This window comes from Doryrhamphus excisus, linkage group LG16 (assembly GCF_037039965.1).
Source record: "Doryrhamphus excisus strain RoL-2023G ecotype Guam linkage group LG16, RoL_Dexc_Guam_v1.1, whole genome shotgun sequence".
Taxonomy (NCBI): Eukaryota; Metazoa; Chordata; class Actinopteri; order Syngnathiformes; family Syngnathidae; genus Doryrhamphus; species Doryrhamphus excisus.
In genome coordinates, this window is record NC_136372.1 from 9,319,118 (window position 1) to 9,340,821 (window position 21,704).

Sequence of the window (21,704 nt, forward strand, 5' to 3'; positions counted from 1 at the left end):
ACATGCTAACGGCTAACATGCTAGCACCTAGCAAGACGGCCTCAAGTTTAGAAAGTGCCAAGGTTGTCCTATAACCTCCCTACATCATGTCATGTGTGTATTTGCCTTTAGACATGAGTAAATTAGCTTAAATGCTAACATGCTAACAGTCATCATGCTAGCACCTAGCAAGAGAGTCCCAAGTTTAGAAAGTGCCAAGGTTGTCCTATAACCTCCCGACATCATGCCATAGCTTAAACGCTAACATGCTAACAGTCATTATACTAGCACCTAGCAAGAAAGCCTCTAGTTTAGAAAGTGCCAAGGTTGTCCTATAACCTCCCTACATCATGCCATGTGTGTATTTGCCTTTAGACATGAGTAAATTAGCTTAAATGCTAACATGCTAACAGTCATCATGCTAGCACCTAGCAAGAGAGCCTGAAGTTTAGAAAGTGCCAAGGTTGTCCTATAACCTCCCCACATCATGTCATGTGTGTATTTGCCTTTAGACATGAGTAAATTAGCTTAATTGTTAACATGCTAACATGCTAGCAATTAGCATTTAGCCACACAGAGAGTTCAGAAGTTTATCTAAAAAATTAGCCATCAATCACGTTTCTGCGCGGCCGTATGGCTGAGCTACAAGGCTGTGAAATGTCTGTAAATTCTCAGTTTTTCTCTGCCATGTGCTGTTCTAAAAATAGAAAGGGTATACCTAATCTAGTGGCCCATTTTTTAACGTTTCGGTTAATAGCGTCGCCATGGTTACACAAAATGTTCCAAAAACTAAATACCGCTGTAGTCCCGAGCGCCACGATTCCGGCGGTGTAACATGTGTGGGGGTCCTTCTTGCGGTTTTGGCCGCATTACGCGCGCAAAAAAGGGAAGATTAAGATATACGGAATAACTAGAAAATTCCCGCGGAAATTTTGATGGACTGGCCACCTGTGCTGTGAACCTCAGGCCCGCCGTAGCAGCTAGCAAGAAAGCCTCAAGTACGGAAAAGGTTGATGCAGTCCCATAGTGTCCCCACATCATGCCAAGTGTGTATTTGCCTTTAAACTTGAGTAAATTAGCTAAAATGCTAACATGATAACGGCTACCGTGCTAACACGTAGCAAAACAGCCTCAGGTCCTGAAAAGTTTGGGGCAGTCCTACAGTGTCCCCACATCATGCCATGTGTGTATTTTCCTTTAGACATGAGTAAATTAGGTAAAATGCTAACAGTCATCATGCTAGCACCTAGCAAGAGGGCCTTAAGTTTAGAAAGTACCAAGGTTGTCCTATAACCTCCCCACAACATGCCATGTGTGTATTATCCTTTAGACATGAGTAAATTAGCTTAAATGCTAACATGCTAACGGGTACCATGCTAGCACCTAGCAAGAGTGCCTCAACTTTAGAAAGTGCCAAGGTTGTCCTATAACCTCCCCGCAACATGCCATGTGTGTATTATCCTTTAGACATGAGTAAATTAGCTTAAATGCTAACATGCTAACGGGTTCCATGCTAGCACCTAGCAAGAGAGCCTCAACTTTAGAAAGTGCCAAGGTTGTCCTATAACCTCCCTGCATCATGCCATGGGTGTATTTGCCTTTAAACGTGAGTAAATTAGCTTAAATGCTAACATGCTAACAGTCGTCATGCTAGCACCTAGCAAGAGAGCCTCAAGTTTCGAAAGTGCCAAGGTTGTCCTATAACCTCCCTACATCATGCCATGTGTGTATTTGCCTTTAGACATGAGTAAATTAGCTTAAATGCTAACATGCTAACGGCTACCATGCTAGCACCTAGCAAGACAGCTTCAAGTTTAGAAACTGCCAAAGTTGTCCTATAACGTCCCTGCATCATGCATGTGTGTATTTGCCTTTAAACATAAGCAAATTAGCTTAAATGCTAACATGCTAACAATCATTATGCTAGCACCTAGCAAGAGGGCCTCAAGTTTAGAAAGTACCAAGGTTGTCCTATAACCTCCCCACAACATGCCATGTGTGTATTATCCTTTAGACATGAGTAAATTAGCTTAAATGCTAACATGCTAACGGGTACCATGCTAGCACCTAGCAAGAGTACCTCAACTTTAGAAAATGCCAAGGTTGTCCTATAACCTCCCCGCAACATGCCATGTGTGTATTATCCTTTAGACATGAGTAAATTAGCTTAAATGCTAACATGCTAACGGGTTCCATGCTAGCACCTAGCAAGAGAGCCTCAACTTTAGAAAGTGCCAAGGTTGTCCTATAACCTCCCTGCATCATGCCATGGGTGTATTTGCCTTTAAACGTGAGTAAATTAGCTTAAATGCTAACATGCTAACAGTCGTCATGCTAGCACCTAGCAAGAGAGCCTCAAGTTTGGAAAGTGCCAAGGTTGTCCTATAACCTCCCTACATCATGCCATGTGTGTATTTGCCTTTAGACATGAGTAAATTAGCTTAAATGCTAACATGCTAACGGCTACCATGCTAGCACCTAGCAAGAAGGCCTCAAGTTTAGAAAGTGCCAAGGATGTCCTATAACCTCCCTACATCATGCCATGTGTGTATTTGCCTTGAAATCTGAGTAAATTAGCTTAAATGCTAACATGCTAACAGTTGTCATGCTAGCACCTAGCAAGAGAGCCTCAAGTTTAGAAAGTGCCAAGGTTGTCCTATAACCTCCCTACATCATGCCATGTGTGTATTTGCCTTTAGACATGAGTAAATTAGCTTAAATGCTAACATGCTAACGGCTACCATGCTAGCACCTAGCAAGAGGGCCGAGCAACATAGCATCAAGTCTTGAAAGTTGCCAAGCACTGCTGTGGTGTCTGTACATGTCATGTGATGTTTTCCAATTGAAAGCAGCACTTGCATTGCCATGGAGGACTAAAGAGCAGAGAGTGCCTGACATGCGGGTCGATACTGAACTATCGATTCCTGACATGATGATAACACAGCTCATTGCTGTATCATGGATTCTATAAAAATGTTGATATTTTGATACTTTGGTCTTTGAGGTGCCTGGAGTCACTGTGCTTAATTAGAAAAATCTAACTTTTAAAATCTACATAATAAATGAGCTGTATGGTATCAGCTGGGAAGGGAATCATTGTAATCCACATGTCAAGAGAAGGGGGTTTTTGAAGGGAGGGGCTGTGAGGAGGAGGAGGAGGTGGTGGCCATGGCAGTGAATGAGCACAGAGGGCTGAATCGCTCATGTCGAACAGAAGCTTCTTACGGCCAAACGATTCGAGATATGGACACCACGAGACGACCGTGAGCGGCCCGAGGGTCGGGGCTTTGCATAGATCTGCTCGTTTTGCATATCGGTTGAGAAATGACCGCAGGATGACGAGTTGAAAACACAGAAAATTAAAGATTTGGAGAAAGAAAAGACGGCGTCTTTAACATGGGAGTGAATGGGAGACATGCCGGCGCTCTTCTCGCTTCTGAGGGCCCAGAAGGCAATCCGTACATCTCTCAGACATAAGAGTGACATTTTTGGAAAGGGGACAAGATTTCCTACGTTTTCACCAAATTAAATCGAGCTGGCTAAAACGGTGTGGCCAGGAAGAGGAGTTGTTTGCAAAGCCAAAAAGTTTTCTTTTCGTCTCCCCTGCCACAGTGGAGTCAGAGTGGGAGACGCTGGCAAAGCGCACACCTCCTTCTGACGAAGATAGAGCGAAAACTAAACATCCTACGATAAAACTAATTAGCCACAGAGAGAGTAGAGAAGTTTATCTCAAAAATGAGCCGTTAATCACGTTTCTACGTGGCAGTATGGCTGAGCTACAAGGCTGTGAAAAATGTGTAGATTCTCGTTTTTTTCTCTGCCTTGTGCTGTTCTAAAAATAGAACAGGTGAAAACCTAATCTAGTGGCCCATTTTTGAACGTTTTGGTTAATAGCGTCGCCATGGTTACACAAAACGTTCCAAAAACTAAATACCGCTGTAGTCCCGAGCGCCACGTTTCCGGCGGTGTAACATGTTTGGGGGTCCTTCTTGCGGTTTTGGCCGCATTACGCGCACAAAAAGTGGAAGATTAAGATATAAGAAGAAAGAGAAAAATAATAACTAAACAGCAATAACAATATGGGCTAGTAGCCAGCCCATAGACTACTACTGAGCCAGTCCATAACTAGAAAATTCCCGCGGAAATTTTGATGGACTGGCCACCTGCGCTGTGAACCTCGGGCCCGGTGTGCCAACGGCTACCGCGCTAGCACCTAGCAAGAAAGCCTCAAGTACGGAAAAGGCTGATGCAGTCCCATAGTGTCCCCGCATCATGCCAAGTGTGTATTTGCCTTTAAACTTGAGCAAATTAGCTAAAATGCTAAAATGCTAACATGCTAACGACTACCATGCTAGCACCTAGCAAGAGAGCCTCAAGTTGAGAAAGTGCCAAGGTTGTCCTATAACCTCCCTACATCATGCCGTGTGTGTATTTGCCTTTAGAATTGAGTAAATTAGCTTAAATGCTAACATGCTAACAGTCATCATGCTAGCACCTAGCAAGAGGGCCTCAAGTTTAGAAAGTGCCAAGGTTGTCCTATAAACTTCCTACATCATGCCATGTGTGTATTTGCCTTTACACATGAGTAAATTAGCTTAAATGCTAACATGCTAACAGTCATCATGCTAGCACCTAGCAAGTCAGCCTCAAGTTTAGAAAGTGCCAAGGTTGTCCTATAACCTCCCTACATCATGCCATGTGTGAATTTGCCTGTAGACATAAGAAAATTAGCTTAAATGCTAACATGGTAACAGTCATCATGCTAGCACCTAGCAAGAGAGTCCCAAGTTTAGAAAGGGTCAAGGTTGTCCTATAACCCCCCTACATCATGTCATTTGTGTATTTGCCTTTAAACGTGAGTAAATTAGCTTAAATGCTAACATGCTAACGGCTAACATGCTAGCACCTAGCGAGACAGCCTCAAGTTTAGAAACTGCCAAGGTTGTCCTATAACGTCCCTGCATCATGCCATGTGTGTATTTGCCTTTAAACATAAGCAAATTAGCTTAAATGCTAACATGCTAACAGTCATCATGCTAGCACCTAGCAAGAGGGCCTCAAGTTTGGAAAGTGCCAAGGGTGTCCTATAACCTCCCTACATCATGCCATGTGTGTATTTGCCTTTAAACGTGAGTAAATTAGCTTAAATGCTAACATGCTAACGGCTAACATGCTAGCACCTAGCGAGACAGCCTCAAGTTTAGAAACTGCCAAGGTTGTCCTATAACGTCCCTGCATCATGCCATGTGTGTATTTGCCTTTAAACATAAGCAAAATAGCTTAAATGCTAACATGCTAACAGTCATCATGCTAGCACCTAGCAAGAGGGCCTCAAGTTTGGAAAGTGCCAAGGGTGTCCTATAACCTCCCTACATCATGCCATGTGTGTATTTGCCTTTAGATGTGAGTAAATTAGCTTAAATGCTAACATGCTAACATGCTAGCAATTAGCATTTCGCCACAGAGAGAGTTCAGAAGTTTATCTAAAAAACGAGCCATCAATCACGTTTCTACGTGGCCGTATGGCTGAGCTACAAGGCTGTGAAAAGTCTGTAAATTCTCGTTTTCTCTGGAATGCGGCTGTTCTAAAAATAGAATTCTGTACCTAATCAACTGGCCCATTTTTGAACGTTTTGTTTAATAGCGTCGCCATGGTTACATGAAACGTTCCAAAAAATAAATACCGCTGTAGTCCCGAGCGTCACGATTCCGACGGTGTAACATATGTGGGGGTCCTTCTTGCGGTTTTGGCCGCATTACGCGCGCAAAAAGCTACTACAAGTAGCAGTCTATGGGCTGGCTACTGAGCCAGTCCATAATAAGAAAAACTAGAAAATTCCCGCGGAAATTTTGATGGACTGGCCACCTGTGCTGTGAACCTCGGGCCCGGTGTGCCAACGGCTACCGCGCTAGCACCTAGCAAGAAAGCCTCAAGTACGGAAAAGGTTGTTGCAGTCCCATAGTGTCCCCACGTCATGCCAAGTGTGTATTTGCCTTTAAACTTGAGTAAATTAGCTAAAATGCTAACATGCTAACGGCTACCGTGCTAACACGTAGCAAAACAGCCTCAAGTCCTGAAAAGTTTGGGGCAGTCCTACAGTGTCCCCACATCATGCCATGTGTGTATTTTCCTTTAGACATGAGTAAATTAGGTAAAATGCTAACATGCTAACAGTCATCATGCTAGCACCTAGCAAGAGGGCCTCAAGTTTAGAAAGTACCAAGGTTGTCCTATAACCTCCCCACATCATGACATGTGCTTAGTAGCCTTTAGGCATGAGTAAATTAGCTTAAATGCTAACATGCTAACGGGTACCATGCTAGAACCTAGCAAGAGAGTCCCAAGTTTAGAAAGTGCCAAGGTTGTCCTATAACCTCCCTGCATCATGCCATGTGTGTATTTGCCTTTAAATGTGAGTAAATTAGCTTAAATGCTAATATGCTAACAGTCGTCATGCTAGCACCTAGCAAGAGAGCCTCAAGTTTGAAAAGTGCCAAGGTTGTCCTATAACCTCCCTACATCATGCCATGTGTGTATTTGCCTTTATACATGAGTAAATTAGCTTAAATGCTAACATGCTAACGGCTACCATGCTAGCACCTAGCAAGAGAGCCTCAAGTTTAGAAAGTGCCAAGTATAACCTCCCTACATCATGCCATGTGTGTATTTGCCTTTAGACATGAGTAAATTAGCTTAAATGCTAACACGCTAACGTGTACCATGCTAGCACCTAGCAAGAGAGTCCCAAGTTTAGAAAGTGCCAAGGTTGTCCTATAAACTCCCTACATAATGCCATGTGTGTATTTGCCTTTAGACATGAGTACATTAGCTTAAATGCTAACATGCTAACGGCTAACATGCTAGCACCTAGCAAGACAGCCTCAAGTTTAGAAACTGCCAAGGATGTCCTATAACGTCCCTGCATCATGCATGTGTGTATTTGCCTTTAAACATGAGCAAATTAGCTTAAATGCTAACATGCTAACAGTCATCATGCTAGCACTTAGCAAGAGAGCCTTACATTAAAAAATGCCTGGGTTGTCCTGTAACCTCCCTAAATCATGCCATGTGTGTATTATCCTTTAGACATGAGTAAATTAGCTTAAATGCTAACATGTTAACGGCTACACTGCTAGCACCTAGCAAGATGGCTTCAAGTTTAGAAACTACAAAGGTTGTCCTATAACCTCCCTATATCATGCCATGTGTGTATTTGCCTTTAAATGTGAGTAAATTACCTTAAATGCTAACATGCTAACAGTTATCATGCTAGCACCTAGTAAGAGAGCCTCAAGTTTAGAAAGTGCCAAGGTTGTCCTATAACCTCCCGACATCATGCCATGTGTGTATTTTCATTTAGACATGAGTAAATTAGGTAAAATGCTAACAGTCATCATGCTAGCACCTAGCAAGAGGGCCTTAAGTTTAGAAAGTACCAAGGTTGTCCTATAACCTCCCCACAACATGCCATGTGTGTATTATCCTTTAGACATGAGTAAATTAACTTAAATGCTAACATGCTAACGGCTACCATGCTAGCACCTAGCAAGAGAGCCTCAAGTTTAGAAAGTGCCAAGGTTGTCCTATAACCTCCCGACATCATGCCATGTGTGTATTTGCCTTTAAACGTGAGTAAATTAGCTTAAATGCTAACATGCTAACAGTCGTCATGCTAGCACCTAGCAAGAGGGCCTCAAGTTTGGAAAGTGCCAAGGTTGTCCTATAACCTCCCTACATCATGCCATGTGTGTATTTGCCTTTAGACATGAGTAAATTAGCTAAAATGCTGACATGCTAACGGCTAACATGCTAGCACCTAGCAAGAAATTCCCAAGTTTAGAAAGTGCCATGGTTGTCCTATAACCTCCCTGCATCATGCCATGGGTGTATTTGCCTTTAAACATGAGTAATTTAGCTTAAATGCTAACATGCTAACAGTCATCATGCTAGCACCTAGCAAGAGGGCCTCAAGTTTAGAACGTACCATGGTTGTCCTATAACCTCCCTACATCATACAATGTGTGCATTTGGCTTTAGACATGAGTAAATTAGCTTAAATGCTAACATGCTAACAGTCATGCTAGCTCCTAGCAAGAGAGCCTCGAGGTTAGAAAGTGCCAAGGTTGTCCTATAACCTCCCTACACCATGCCATGTGTGTATTATCCTTTAGACATGAGTAAATTAGCTTAAATGCTAACATGCTAACGGCTACCATGCTAGCACCTAGCAAGAGGGCTTCAAGTTCAGAAACTGCCGAGGTTGTCCTATAACCTTCCTGCATCATGCCATGTGTGTATTTGCCTTTAGACATGAGTAAATTAGCTTAAACGCTAACATGCTAACAGTCATTATACTAGCACCTAGCAAGAAAGCCTCTAGTTTAGAAAGTGCCAAGGTTGTCCTATAACCTCCCAACATCATGCCATGTGTGTATTTGCCTTCAGACATGAGTAAATTAGCTTAAATGCTAACATGCTAACAGTCATCATGCTAGCACCTAGCAAGAGAGCCTCAAGTTTAGAAAGTGCCAAGGTTGTCCTATAACCTCCCCACATCATGTCATGTGTGTATTTGCCTTTAGACATGAGTAAATTAGCTTAATTGTTAACATGCTAACATGCTAGCAATTAGCATTTAGCCACACAGAGAGTTCAGAAGTTTATCTAAAAAATTAGCCATCAATCACGTTTCTGCGCGGCCGTATGGCTGAGCTACAAGGCTGTGAAATGTCTGTAAATTCTCAGTTTTTCTCTGCCATGTGCTGTTCTAAAAATAGAAAGGGTATACCTAATCTAGTGGCCCATTTTTTAACGTTTCGGTTAATAGCGTCGCCATGGTTACACAAAATGTTCCAAAAACTAAATACCGCTGTAGTCCCGAGCGCCACGATTCCGGCGGTGTAACATGTGTGGGGGTCCTTCTTGCGGTTTTGGCCGCATTACGCGCGCAAAAAAGGGAAGATTAAGATATACGGAATAATAATAACTAAACAGCAATAACAATATGGGCCAGTCCATAATAATAACTAAACAGCAATAACAATATGGGCTGGCTCAGTAGCCAGCCCATAGACTGCTACTGCAAGTAGCAGTCTATGGGCTGGCAAGTAGCAGTCTATGGGCTGGCTACTGGGCCAGTCCATAACTAGAAAATTCCTGCGGAAATTTTGATGGACTGGCCACCTGTGCTGTGAACCTCGGGCCCGCCGTAGCACCTAGCAAGAAAGCCTCAAGTACGGAAAAGGTTGATGCAGTCCCATAGTGTCCCCGCATCATGCCAAGTGTGTATTTGCTTTTAAACTTGAGTAAATTAGCTAAAATGCTAAAATGCTAACATGATAACGGCTACCATGCTAACACGTAGCAAAACGGCCTCAGGTCCTGAAAAGTTTGGGGCAGTCTAACAGTGTCCCCACATCATGCCATGTGTGTATTTTCTTTTAGACATGAGTAAATTAGGTAAAATGCTAACATGCTAACAGTCATCATGCTAGCACCTAGCAAGAGGGCCTTAAGTTTAGAAAGTACCAAGGTTGTCCTATAACCTCCCCACATCATGCCATGGGTGTATTTGCCTTTACACATGAGTAAATTAGCTTAAATGCTAACATGCTAACAGTCATCATGCTAGCACCTAGCAAGAGGGCCTCAAGTTTAGAAACTGGCAAGGTTGTCCTATAACCTCCCTACATCATGCCATATGTGTATTTGCCTTTAAATTTGAGTAAATTAGCTTAAATGCTAACATGCTAACAGTCATCATGCTAGCACCTAGCAAGAGAACCTCAAGTTTGGAAAGTGCCAAGGTTGTCCTATAACCTCCCTACATCATACCATGTGTGTATTTGCCTTTAGACATGAGTAAATTAGCTTAAATGCTAACATGCTAACGGCTACCATGCTAGCACCTAGCAAGAGGGCCTCAAGTTTAGAAAGTGCCAAGGATGTCCTATAACCTCCCTACATCATGCCATGTGTGTATTTGCCTTTAAATGTGAGTAAATTAGCCTAAATGCTAACATGCTAACAGTCGTCATGCTAGCACCTAGCAAGAGAGCCTCAAGTTTAGAAAGTGCCAAGGTTGTCCTATAACCTCCCTACATCATGCCATGTGTGTATTTGCCTTTAGACATGAGTAAATTAGCTTAAATGCTAACATGCTAACGGCTACCATGCTAGCACCTAGCAAGAGAGCCTCAGGTTTAGAAAGTCCCATGGTTGTCCTATAACCTCCCTGCATCATGCCATGTGTGTATTTGCCTTTAGACATGAGTAAATTAGCTTAAATGCTAACATGCTAACGGCTACCATGCTAGCACCTAGCAAGAGAGCCTCAAGTTTAGAAAGTGCCAAGGTTGTCCTATAACCTCCCTGCATTATGCCATGTGTGTATTTGCCCTTAAACATGAGTAAATAGCATGAATGCTAACATGCTAGCAATTAGCATGCTCGCACCTAGCAAGAGGGCCTCAAGTTTACAAAGTACCAAGGTTGTCCTATAACCTCCCTACATCATGCCATGTGTGTATTTGCCTTTAGACATAAGTAAATTAGCTTAAATGCTAACATGCTAACGGCTACCATGCTAGCACCTAGCAAGAGGCCCTCAAGTTCAGAAACTGCCATGGTTGTCCTATAACCTTCCTGCATCATGCCATGTGTGTATTTGCCTTTACACATGAGTAAATTAGCTTAAATGCTAACATGCTAACAGTCATCATGCTAGCACCTAGCAAGTCAGCCTCAAGTTTAGAAAGTGCCAAGGTTGTCCTATAACCTCCCTACATCATGTCATGTGTGTATTTGCCTTTAATTGTGAGTAAATTAGCTGAAATGCTAACATGCTAACAATCATTTTGCTAGCACCTAGCAAGAGAGCCTCAAGTTTAGAAAGTGCCAAGGTTGTCCTATAACCTCCCTACATCATGCCATGTGTGTATTTGCCTTTAAATGTGAGTAAATTAGCGTAAATGCTAACATGCTAACAATCATCATGCTAGAACCTAGCAAGAGAGCTTCAACTTTAGAAAGTGCCAAGGTTGTCCTATAACCTCCCTGCATCATGCCATGTGTGTATTTGTCTCTAAACATGAGTGAATTAGCTTAAATGCTAACATGCTAACAGTCATCATGCTAGCACCTAGCAAGAGGCCCTCAAGTTTAGAACGTACCATGGTTGTCCTATAACCTCCCTACATCATACAATGTGTGGATTTGGCTTTAGACATGAGTAAATTAGCTTAAATGCTAACAGGCTAACGGCTACCATGCTAGCACCTACCAAGAGGGTTTCAAGTTTAGAAACTGCCAAGGTTGTCCTATAACCTCCCTACATCATGCCATATGTGTATTTGCCTTTAAACGTGAGTAAATTAGCTTAAATGCTAACATGCTAACAGTCATCATGCTAGCACCTAACAAGAGAGTCCCAAGTTTAGAAAGTGCCAAGGTTGTCCTATAACCGCCCTACATCATGCCATGTGTGTATTTGCCTTTAGACATGAGCAAATTAGCTTAAATGCTAACATGCTAACGGCTAACATGCTAGCACCTAGCAAGACAGCCTCAAGTTTAGAAACTGCCAAGGTTGCCCTATAACGTCCCTGCATCATGCATGTGTATTTGCCTTTAAACATAAGCAAAGTAGCTTAAATGCTAACATGCTAACAGTCATCATGCTAGCACCTAACAAGAGAGTCCCAAGTTTAGAAAGTGCCAAGGTTGTCCTATAACCTCCCTACATCATGCCATGTGTGTATTTGCCTTTAGACATGAGTAAATTAGCTTAAATGCTAACATGCTAACGGCTAACATGCTAGCACCTAGCAAGACAGCTTCAAGTTTAGAAACTGCCAAAGTTGTCCTATAACGTCCCTGCATCATGCATGTGTGTATTTGCCTTTAAACATAAGCAAATTAGCTTAAATGCTAACATGCTAACAATCATTATGCTAGCACCTAGCAAGAGGGCCTCAAGTTTAGAAACTGCCAAGGGTGTCCTATAACCTCCCTACATCATGCCATGTGTGTATTTGCCTTTAGATGTGAGTAAATTAGCTTAAATGTTAACATGCTAACATGCTAGCAATTAGCATTTCGCCACAGAGAGAGTTCAGAAGTTTATCTAAAAAACGAGCCATCAATCACGTTTCTACGTGGCCGTATGGCTGAGCTACAAGGCTGAAAAAAGTCTGTAAATTCTCGTTTTCTCTGGAATGCGGCTGTTCTAAAAATAGAATTCTGTACCTAATCTACTGGCCCATTTTTGAACGTTTCGGTTAATAGCGTCGCCATGGTTACACGAAACGTTCCAAAAAATAAATACCGCTGTAGTCCCGAGCGTCACGATTCCGGCGGTGTAACATGTGTGGGGGTCCTTCTTGCGGTTTTGGATATAAGATATAATAATAACTAAACGCACATAGCATAACAATATGGGCTGGCTCAGTAGCCAGCCCATAGACTGCTACTGCAAGTAGCAGTCTATGGGCTGGCTACTGAGCCAGTCCATAAAAATAACTAAACACCACAAGGAATAACAATATGGACTGGCTCAGTAGCCAGCCCATGCTACTTGCAGTAGCAGTCTATGGGCTGGCTACTGAGCCAGTCCATAACTAAACAGCAATAACAATATGGGCTGGCTCAGTAGCCAGCCCAGAGACTGCTACTGCAGTCCATAATAAAACAAAGCAAAATGGCACTATATGATAAAAAATGGCATTATATGTACTTTTTGGAAATAAAACACTTTTTTGTTTCTTTACTTTATTTGCCTTTTATTTAATCTACAAATGTGTCATATAATTTTGCCTGACCCTCAACCAATATACATCCAGAACTGTGCTGCCAGAATCCTGATGAGGGTGTGAAACTTTGACCACATCACCCCCAACCTCAAATCCCTCCACTGGCTCCCTGTTAAATACAGGATTGAGTTTAAGGTCTCCCTCCTGACCGACAAGTACCTCTATGGCATTGCCCCCCCAACTCCTCCAGCCTCCAAGGACCAAGCTCAAAACTACGAGCGACCGCGACTTTTTGCGCAGCTGCCCCAAGCCTGTGGAAGGGACTCCCCGATCATCTGAGGGCGCCACAGGCATTAGACCGTTTCAAGTTAAAAACATATCTTTTTAGAAAAGCTTTTACATACCTTGCCTATTTTAATACATATTTAACATTTTCGGTTCACTGTGTTGTGTTAGTTTGGCTTTGGTAATTTCCACCTCCACTGCTCTACTTATTTTGGTTGTTCTTATTGTGTTATTGTGACACTTGCAGTTAACTTTTATTCTTTTATTGTGCACTTTGAGATCATTCATTTCATGTAACATGCGTTTTAAATTACATTTATTTTTATTATTATTATACACTCAACAAAAATGTAATGCAACACTGTTTTTGCTCCCATTTTTCATGAGATGGACTCAAAGATCTAAATTTCATTCCAGATAAACAATATTGCCATTTCTTTGAAATGTTGTTCACAAATCTGTCTAAATGTTTGATAGTGAGCACTTCTGCTTTGCTGAGATAATCCATCCCACCTCATTGGTATGCCACATTAAGATGCTGATCTGACATTATGATTAGTGCACGGGTGTACCTTATCCTGCCCACAATAAAAGGCCACTCTGAAATGTCCAGTTTTGTCTCACAGTAAAATGCCACAGATGTTGCAAGCATTGAGGGAGACTGCAATTGGCATACTGACAGCAGGATCTGTTGCTTGTGCATTGAATGTTCATTTCCCCACCATAAGCCGTCTCCAAAGGTGTTTTAAAGAATATGGCAGTACATCCAACCAGCCTCACAACCGCAGACCATGTGTAACCACACCAGCTCAGGACCTCCACTTCCAGCATGTTCACCTCCAAGACAGCTGCTGAAACAATTGGTGCATAACCAAATAATTTCTGCACAAACTGTCAGAAAACGTCTCAGGGAACCTCAACTGCATGCTCGTCATCCTCATCGGGGTCTTAACCTGACTCCAGATCATTGCCATAACAGATTTGAGTGGGCAAATGCTCACATTTGATGGTGTCTGGCACGTTGGAGAAGTGTTCTCTTCACGGAATCTGTTTACATTGTTCAGGGCCGATGGCAGACAGCGTGTATGGTGTCGTGCGGGTGAGTGCTTTGGTGGGGTTATGGTATGGGCAGGCATCTGTTATGGACTAAGAACACAGGTGCATTTTATTGATGGCATTTTGAATACACAGAGATACCGTGATCTGTGCACAATTCTTGGAAGCTGAAAACGGCCCAATTCTTGAATGGCCAGCATACTCACCGGACATATCACCCATTGAGCATGTTTGGGATGTGCTTGACAGGCGTATATGACAGCATGTAGTTTCCACTGATAGCCAGCAACTTTGCACAGCCGTTGAAGAGGAGTGGACCAACATTTCACAGGCCACAATTGACAATCTGATAAACTCGAAGACGTGTTGCACTGCGTGAGACAAATTGTGTTCAAAAGGGAAACCAAAGCCCAAACGGGGAACATAAACAAACTGTCACGCACAAACCCGCACAGGGCGTGACAGTACACCCCCCTCAAGGACGGATCCCAGACGTCCAAAACGATTCTCAGTCAAAGAGGGATGGGTGGTGGGGGGGGCGGAGGTGGGTCGCCGACGGGACCCTTCAGGGGGCCGGCTGGGGCGGCAGGCCCGGCGGAGCCAGCAAGACCCCTCCACGTGACGGAGGGAATGGTTGGGTCGGTAAACAACCTCCGGGGGGCGCCCTCGACCAAGAGCGAGGTAGGCATCCTCAGGGGGGCGCCCTGGGTGTAGAACCTGGGCTCCGGCAGGAAGTCGCGAAGCAGCAGGCGTCCGGCCCTGACGCGGAGACGGCGAAGCAGCAGGCGTCCGGCCCTGACGCGGAGACGGCGAAGCAGCAGGCGTCCGGCCCTGACGCGGAGATGGCGAAGCAGCAGGCGTCCGGCCCTGACGCGGAGACGGCAAAGCAGCAGGCGTCCGGCCCTGACGCGGAGACGGCAAAGCAGCAGGCGTCCGGCCCTGACGCGGAGACGGCAAAGCAGCAGGCGTCCGGCCCTGACGCGGAGACGGCAAAGCAGCAGGCGTCCGGCCCTGACGCGGAGACGGCAAAGCAGCAGGCGTCCGGCCCTGACGCGGAGACGGCAAAGCAGCAGGCGTCCGGCCCTGACGCGGAGACGGCAAAGCAGCAGGCGTCCGGCCCTGACGCGGAGACGGCAAAGCAGCAGGCGTCCGGCCCTGACGCGGAGACGGCAAAGCAGCAGGCGTCCGGCCCTGACGCGGCGACGGCGAAGCAGCAGGCGTCCGGCCCTGACGCGGCGACGGCGAAGCAGCAGGCGCCCGGCCCTGATGCGGCGACGGCGAAGCAGCAGGCGCCCGGCCCTGATGCGGAGACGGCGAAGCAGCAGGCGCCCAGCCCTGACGCGGAGATGGCAAAGCAGCAGGCGTCGTCCATGCCAGAGCCTCTCCAGCTACTCCAGCAAGCCCTGCTCCTCGTCTTACAGGTGGAGTGGGCTGTGCCTCCTCACTCCCCCCGCAGGTGGCGCCATCCTCCCCTTCCATCAGCGGGCTGGGCTGTGCTTCCTGCATACCCCAGCAGGAGGTACTAGCCCCCCTCTCGAAGGCGGATCCCAGACGCCGTCATCAGAGGGAGCCGAAACCAGGGAAGGGAGGAGGGAGGCTTGGAGGAGGGTCACTGGCTCCTCCAGGTCAGCAGTCCCGGCCGCAGCCACTTGTTTTGGGCTTGAAGCTGCGCGGCTTGGGCACGGGCGGGATCAGGGATGCCACGCAGCTTGGCACGGGAGCCGGGTCTTGGGAACCCCTGGGGCTGCGCGGCTTGGGCACAGGCGGAATCCGGGATGCCACGCAGCTTGGCACGGGAGCCGGGTCTTGGGAACCCCAGGGGCTGCGCGGCTTGGGCACAGGCGGAATCCGGGATGCCACGCAGCTTGGCACGGGAGCCGGGTCTTGGAAACACCTGGGGCTGCGTGGCTTAGGGACAGGAGGAATCTGTGGAGTCACGCAGCTTGGTGCGAGAGCCGGGGTTTGAGGAACCTTGAAGCTGCGTGGCTTGGGGACTGGAGGAATCTGTGAGGCCACGCAGCTTGGCACGGGAGCCGGGTCTTGAGAACACCTGGGGCTGCGTGGCTTGGGCACTGGAGGAATCTGAGAGGCCACGCAGCTTGGCACGGGAGCCGGGTCTTGGAAACACTTGAAGCTGCGTGGCTTGGGGACTGGAGGAATCTGTGATGCCACGCAGCTTGGCACGGGAGCCGGGTCTTGGAAACCCCTGGGGCTGCGTGGCTTGGGAACTGGAGGAATCTGAGAGGCCACGCAGCTTGGCACGGGAGCCGGGTCTTGGAAACACCTAGGGCTGCGTGGCTTGGGCACTGGAGGAATCCGGGGCGCCTCGCCACTTGGCACGGGAGCCGTCGGGGAATGCACGACGGGCTGCGACTCGGCAACAGCGAGAGGGTTGAGCTGTGCCGTGGCGTGACATGGCAAGGCGGAAGAGGGCGGCCACACCTCTTGGCGACGTGCCGTGCGCTGGCGACGCCGCCGGGTCGGAGGGTGTGCAGCGGGTACTGGGAACACCGAAGTCATGGGCACTAACGTGCAGTCCGGCGCCCATAACATAGTCTCCAGCTCCTCCGGCGTGTACATCGCACACGCCTGCTCCAACGCCTTGAAAAACTGCCGGGTCCACTCGTCGAACTCGAGATCACCGTCAGGCTCGTCGAAGCTGGCAGGGCAGGAGGGCGGGTGCACCTTGGCTTTGCATGGAGGAGAGAACGAGCGTGGCTTCGCCTTCCGGATCCGCGGCTTGCGTCGGCGTCGCGGCCGGTCTGGAGTGTCGTCGGTGGGTCCGGGATAAAACCACGCCATTGAAGCGAGCGTGTCGCCCGGCCCGCGCACCATTTCCTCCAGTTCCCATGGCGGTCTCGCCATCTCCTCCTCTTCCAAGGTTTTGAGAAGCTGCCAGGTCCGAAAATCACTCTCCGCGAGGTCGTCGTCATATGGTGGGATCATTCTGTCACGGTTCGGCATGTCTGTGTTGCGGTGCGACCCCAGGATGCAGAGAGCAGGACCAAATGCAGGTAAATTATATTTATTTAATGCAATAATTGCAGCAGCAGCGAAAACACAACTCGACTTGCTGACGGACAAACCAACAATGATCCCACAAAGGGAGAAGCGCACACCTGAACTAAATAAGCAGACAAATTAGGGACAGGTGTGGGTAACCCTGGCAACAAAGGCAGACGAGGCAAAAGAGGAAATCAGTGTTCAAAAGGGAAACCAAAGCCCAAACGGGGAACATAAACAAACTGTCACGCACAAACCCGCACAGGGCGTGACACACAGGCTGGAACAAATATTGAGCAGATTGGAGAAAGAAAAGAGTAGTTGGGATCAAAGTTATTAGTGTCTACTGTCGCTGTGTTTGAATTATCAAGGATTACATGGCCTGCCAGAGATTGGAGCAGTGCAGGTATTGTTTTTATTGTCATATACAGGCATAAGTGTCCTAACTAGCCAGTGTGTTTTTTTACATTTTTACATCTCTCTGCTGGTTGCACGGTGAGAGTGGGTAATGTGCAGGCCACACAGTCAGGAGACCCGAGTCTGATTCCACTCTCGGGCATCATATTCTCCCTGTGTATGCGTGGGTTTTCTCCGGGTACTCCGGTTCCCTCCCACATTCCAAAAACATGCTAGGTTAACTCCAAATTGTCCATAGGTATGAATATGAGTGTGAATGGTTGTTTGTCTATACACCCTGTGATTGGCTGGCAACCAGTCCAGGGTGTACCCTGCCTCTCCCCGGAAGACAGCTGAGATAGGCTCCAGCACGCCTGTGATGCTCGTGAGGATAAGCGTTAGAAAATTAATGAATGAACATCTCTGCTGATTTTTGCATCAACAGCCAGCTGGAATTGGAGTTCTAGCTGCTATTGAAGTAGTTGGTAGTTGCACATCGAATCGTTTTAGAGGTTTTATTTCCTAAATGGACATCGTGCATAGTGTAAGTGGTGGTTATTTTTAGTACTATTTACCCAGGGGGTGCAAGACCCTCGTTCCCCTCATGTTAAAGAAGCAGGCGCACCTCCCTGCCTGACTACTCCGCTTAAAGGGTTATGGTCTCTCCATTAGAGGGAAGGAAACCTCTAAGTCAGGTGCGAGAGAAACTCACCCAGGTATTAACAGCCGTGGTAGTGCAGAAGGCGGACCCTCTGCATCCGAGCCTACGCATGACCAGAGTAACCCCAGGTTGGTTGTACGCGACACCGGGCCCTCTGAATCAGATAGTTGGGTTATTTACCTATCTGCTAGCGATCAGAGGGACCTGTCACAAAAAGGTTACCCGAACAACCTCAAAGGAATTCTTATGTAACACACTGCCTACTCTTGTACATCACAGAAGTAGGTACGGGAGACAACTCTTAGTACAAGAGTGAAAGGTTTTATTAGAAAAGTTGGCAAGGGCATCTCAGCAGGTATAAGATGAACTATACGGGTATTATACTTAAAGGACTAGCTGCAATGAGCTCCACTCACATTTACCTAGACAAGAAGAAGCGTAAGGCTGCCGGCCAGCGCCTCAATCCTACCCCGATAATGAAGCCAGATGTGAAGATGAAAAGTCTGGTAAGATAAAATTCTGCTGCGTGACAATTCAGGTATTGAGCTGGTTGGAAGTCGGGTGATCAGGTCGACATCCTTCCCTTGTGCTACTGGTGGCTCTAGGTTGCACTCAAGAGCAGGTTGGGGACAGCTGCCACGGTGGCTGGCTCTGTGCTCACACAGCCTTGACTCTACTCTAGATAGCACTCAAGTATAAGTATCTTTAACCACATTTGGGAGCTCACTTTGGCAGGCTTATGACTACTTTAGTTTCACTTCTGTCATGGTTGTGCATCGTTGGCTTTGTGTAGCGACCCCAGGATGCAGAGACGAGGACCAAATGCAGGTAAAAAGATTTATTTTCTGTAGCAGGATAAAGCACACAGGTAGGCAGACGGACAAATGATAATGATCCCACGCAGGGAGAAGCACACACCCGAACTAAATACAAACAGGAGAAATTAGGACAGGTGTGGGTGATGAGGATAACGGAAGACGAGGCAAAGCAGGAAGTAACATACAAAGTGGAGTGTCCAAACAGAAACTAAAGCCCAAGAAGGTGACATAAACCAAACTGTCACGCGGGAGCCTGCACAGGGCGTGGTAACTTCTCCATAGTTATTTTGACATTCCAGTCATAATCAACATTTGAACATTGTCATCTTTTACATATACAGCTGTTTAGACATCCAATAGTTGTTCCATTCAGACATCAAGTTGACCATAGGACAGCTGCTATAAATCAAGTTACTGAATAATACTGATTAATATGTTACGGAGTACAAGTGCTTAGCGTTGTGATAATTTATGCAAGAGTCCCTACTGTGGTGTAGTGTGAGGGTGTGTGTGCTTTTTCTCTATAATTGCACATGTTCACTAACATGAGGTACCAGCTGACTTATGTGTTGTATGGTTACCTAAAAGTGCTAGATATACCGAGCATGCTAGACCGTGTTATGTTTCATGACTGTTGCAACTTTAATCTGATTTCTGATTTCTACTTTAATATTGCAGGACCCATTTCCTCACCGTCTCATCGATCTGGTCCAGCTTTGCATCCGACTTCAGGATCACAAAGAGCTGCTCACTCTCACCTCCTTTCACCGCGTGGTAGGGCTCCTACATAGCTGGAGGTGCCCACATCTGACTTCATAAGATGCCAAAGCAGGGTCAAAGCCTGGCCTTGCTTTAGTTTTTCCCGGGCAGCTGCGATGAAAGTATCTTCATCATGCTCCTTGGCGATGACACATCTTTCATAGACCTCTTGAGCGGTCTCCTCTCGACTCACTTCTTCTGTGGTGACAAACTGCAGCCAGTTCTTTTTGGTTCTGTTCAGCTCTAAACAAGCCTCCACATTTTTCGGAGGTAGGCTTCAACTGACTCCCCAGATTTCATGGGTCTTATCAGGTTCTTAAGGGTTTTCAATCCTTCATAACCTCCCCTTGCTGATCCGTCGTCTCATCGTTGGGGAACCGGAGCGACCTTAGACATGGTGCCTGGGTCTGGAGCTTACTGGGCAATGTCATGACAGTTGCCCTGTCCTCTTGGTCCACAACATCGCAGATGGTTAGATCTCTCTTGGTTAGGCTTGTCTGCGTCAGTCGTCTTAGCAATGTGTCATATATAGTACTGCCACAAAGCCTTTTCTGAATTTCTTGGTTAGGTTTCGATAGTTCACCAGGGTATGGTAGGATGGTGTCATAAGACAGTTGGCCATCTCGCCCCAAGTCATGCAAACCTCAAATTCGGTTTCTTGGTCCATCTTATGTTGCCATGCTGGTGTTATAGTATAGTTTGTTTGTCCTGCTTCTGGTATGTCGGCCTTTCTTCCATCTCGGGTTTCCACATATCCCCATTGCATGTCTCGGGACAGTCTCTCTGATGCTCGGTAGATGTCAAGGACCTGCACTACACTCTCCTATCCCTTGTAGAACCCTGACTTCAATGCTTGCTGTGGGGGTTCCGTGTGTTCAGCTTCAGAGTGCTGGCTTTGGTTTCCCTGGTCTCCATCATCCTCATCAGCTGGGTCAGTGGGATCTGGTCTTGGCTCTCCTCTCTTCTTCAGCCTGTTGTTGTGCAGCCAGAGCACATCGCTCTGCTCTTCTTGGCTGAGGTTCAAATACTGGATCCCGTTCCTCTTCCACCAAGATGAGGCTGTGTGCGGCCACACTCCCTTGGCGTGAGGCTGGATGTTCTCTCCGAGCTGCTGCTCCACTTGGACCTGGTGTCACGTCTCTGGGCCGATGGCGCGGGGGTGATGGACACCTACTGAGATCCCTTCCTCGATCCCTGGTCCCTTTTTGTGAGGTGTTACTCACAGGGACTCTCTCTCGGATCCTTCCTGGGCAAGGCTTTGGGGTTGATACAGCTGCTTCAGCAGATGGCCACTGGAGTAAAGGGACAGAGTCTTGCTTCTGAGGAGTAGTCTAGGTTGAACCAGCCAGGGCAGCAGCATACCTCTCCTCATTTTGCTTTGGAGAGGACGCTACTATTGTTATTATTATTATACTACTATTAAATGGCTTAGTTTGAGGCACACTTGGCCTGCCACTTCAGCAGCTAGTCGGTCTTCAAGCCATGTAAGGGTATGAAAACATAATCCAGGGGGATCACTAGGTTCTGGAGATGCACAGGATATGAATGAATGTAGTATACATTAGGAAATCCATAAAAAAAATAACGAACAAGAACCGAGATATAACTTGCCCACTTTTGGACAGATTTAGTAGAGATACTCAATTGTTTTAGACCATTAAATTAACACAAGTACACACAATCTACACTGCAAAACCGCTGCTCAAGCTCTGCAACCATTCTGTCCAGTGAACAGTGATCAGTTATATAATAGTCATTATTATATTATTAATTAGCCTATTATTATTACTATATATATATATATATATATATATATATAGTAATATATATATTCTTCTTCTGTTGATTATTACTACTACTAGTCAAGTAGTATTATTATCATTATTATTATCATCCACTGTTACACCCGCAATAACGTAATAACTGCCCACAAACGTAATAAACCACAAATGTAATACAAATCTGCAGCTTTGAATGTAATAATCTCGCAAATGTAA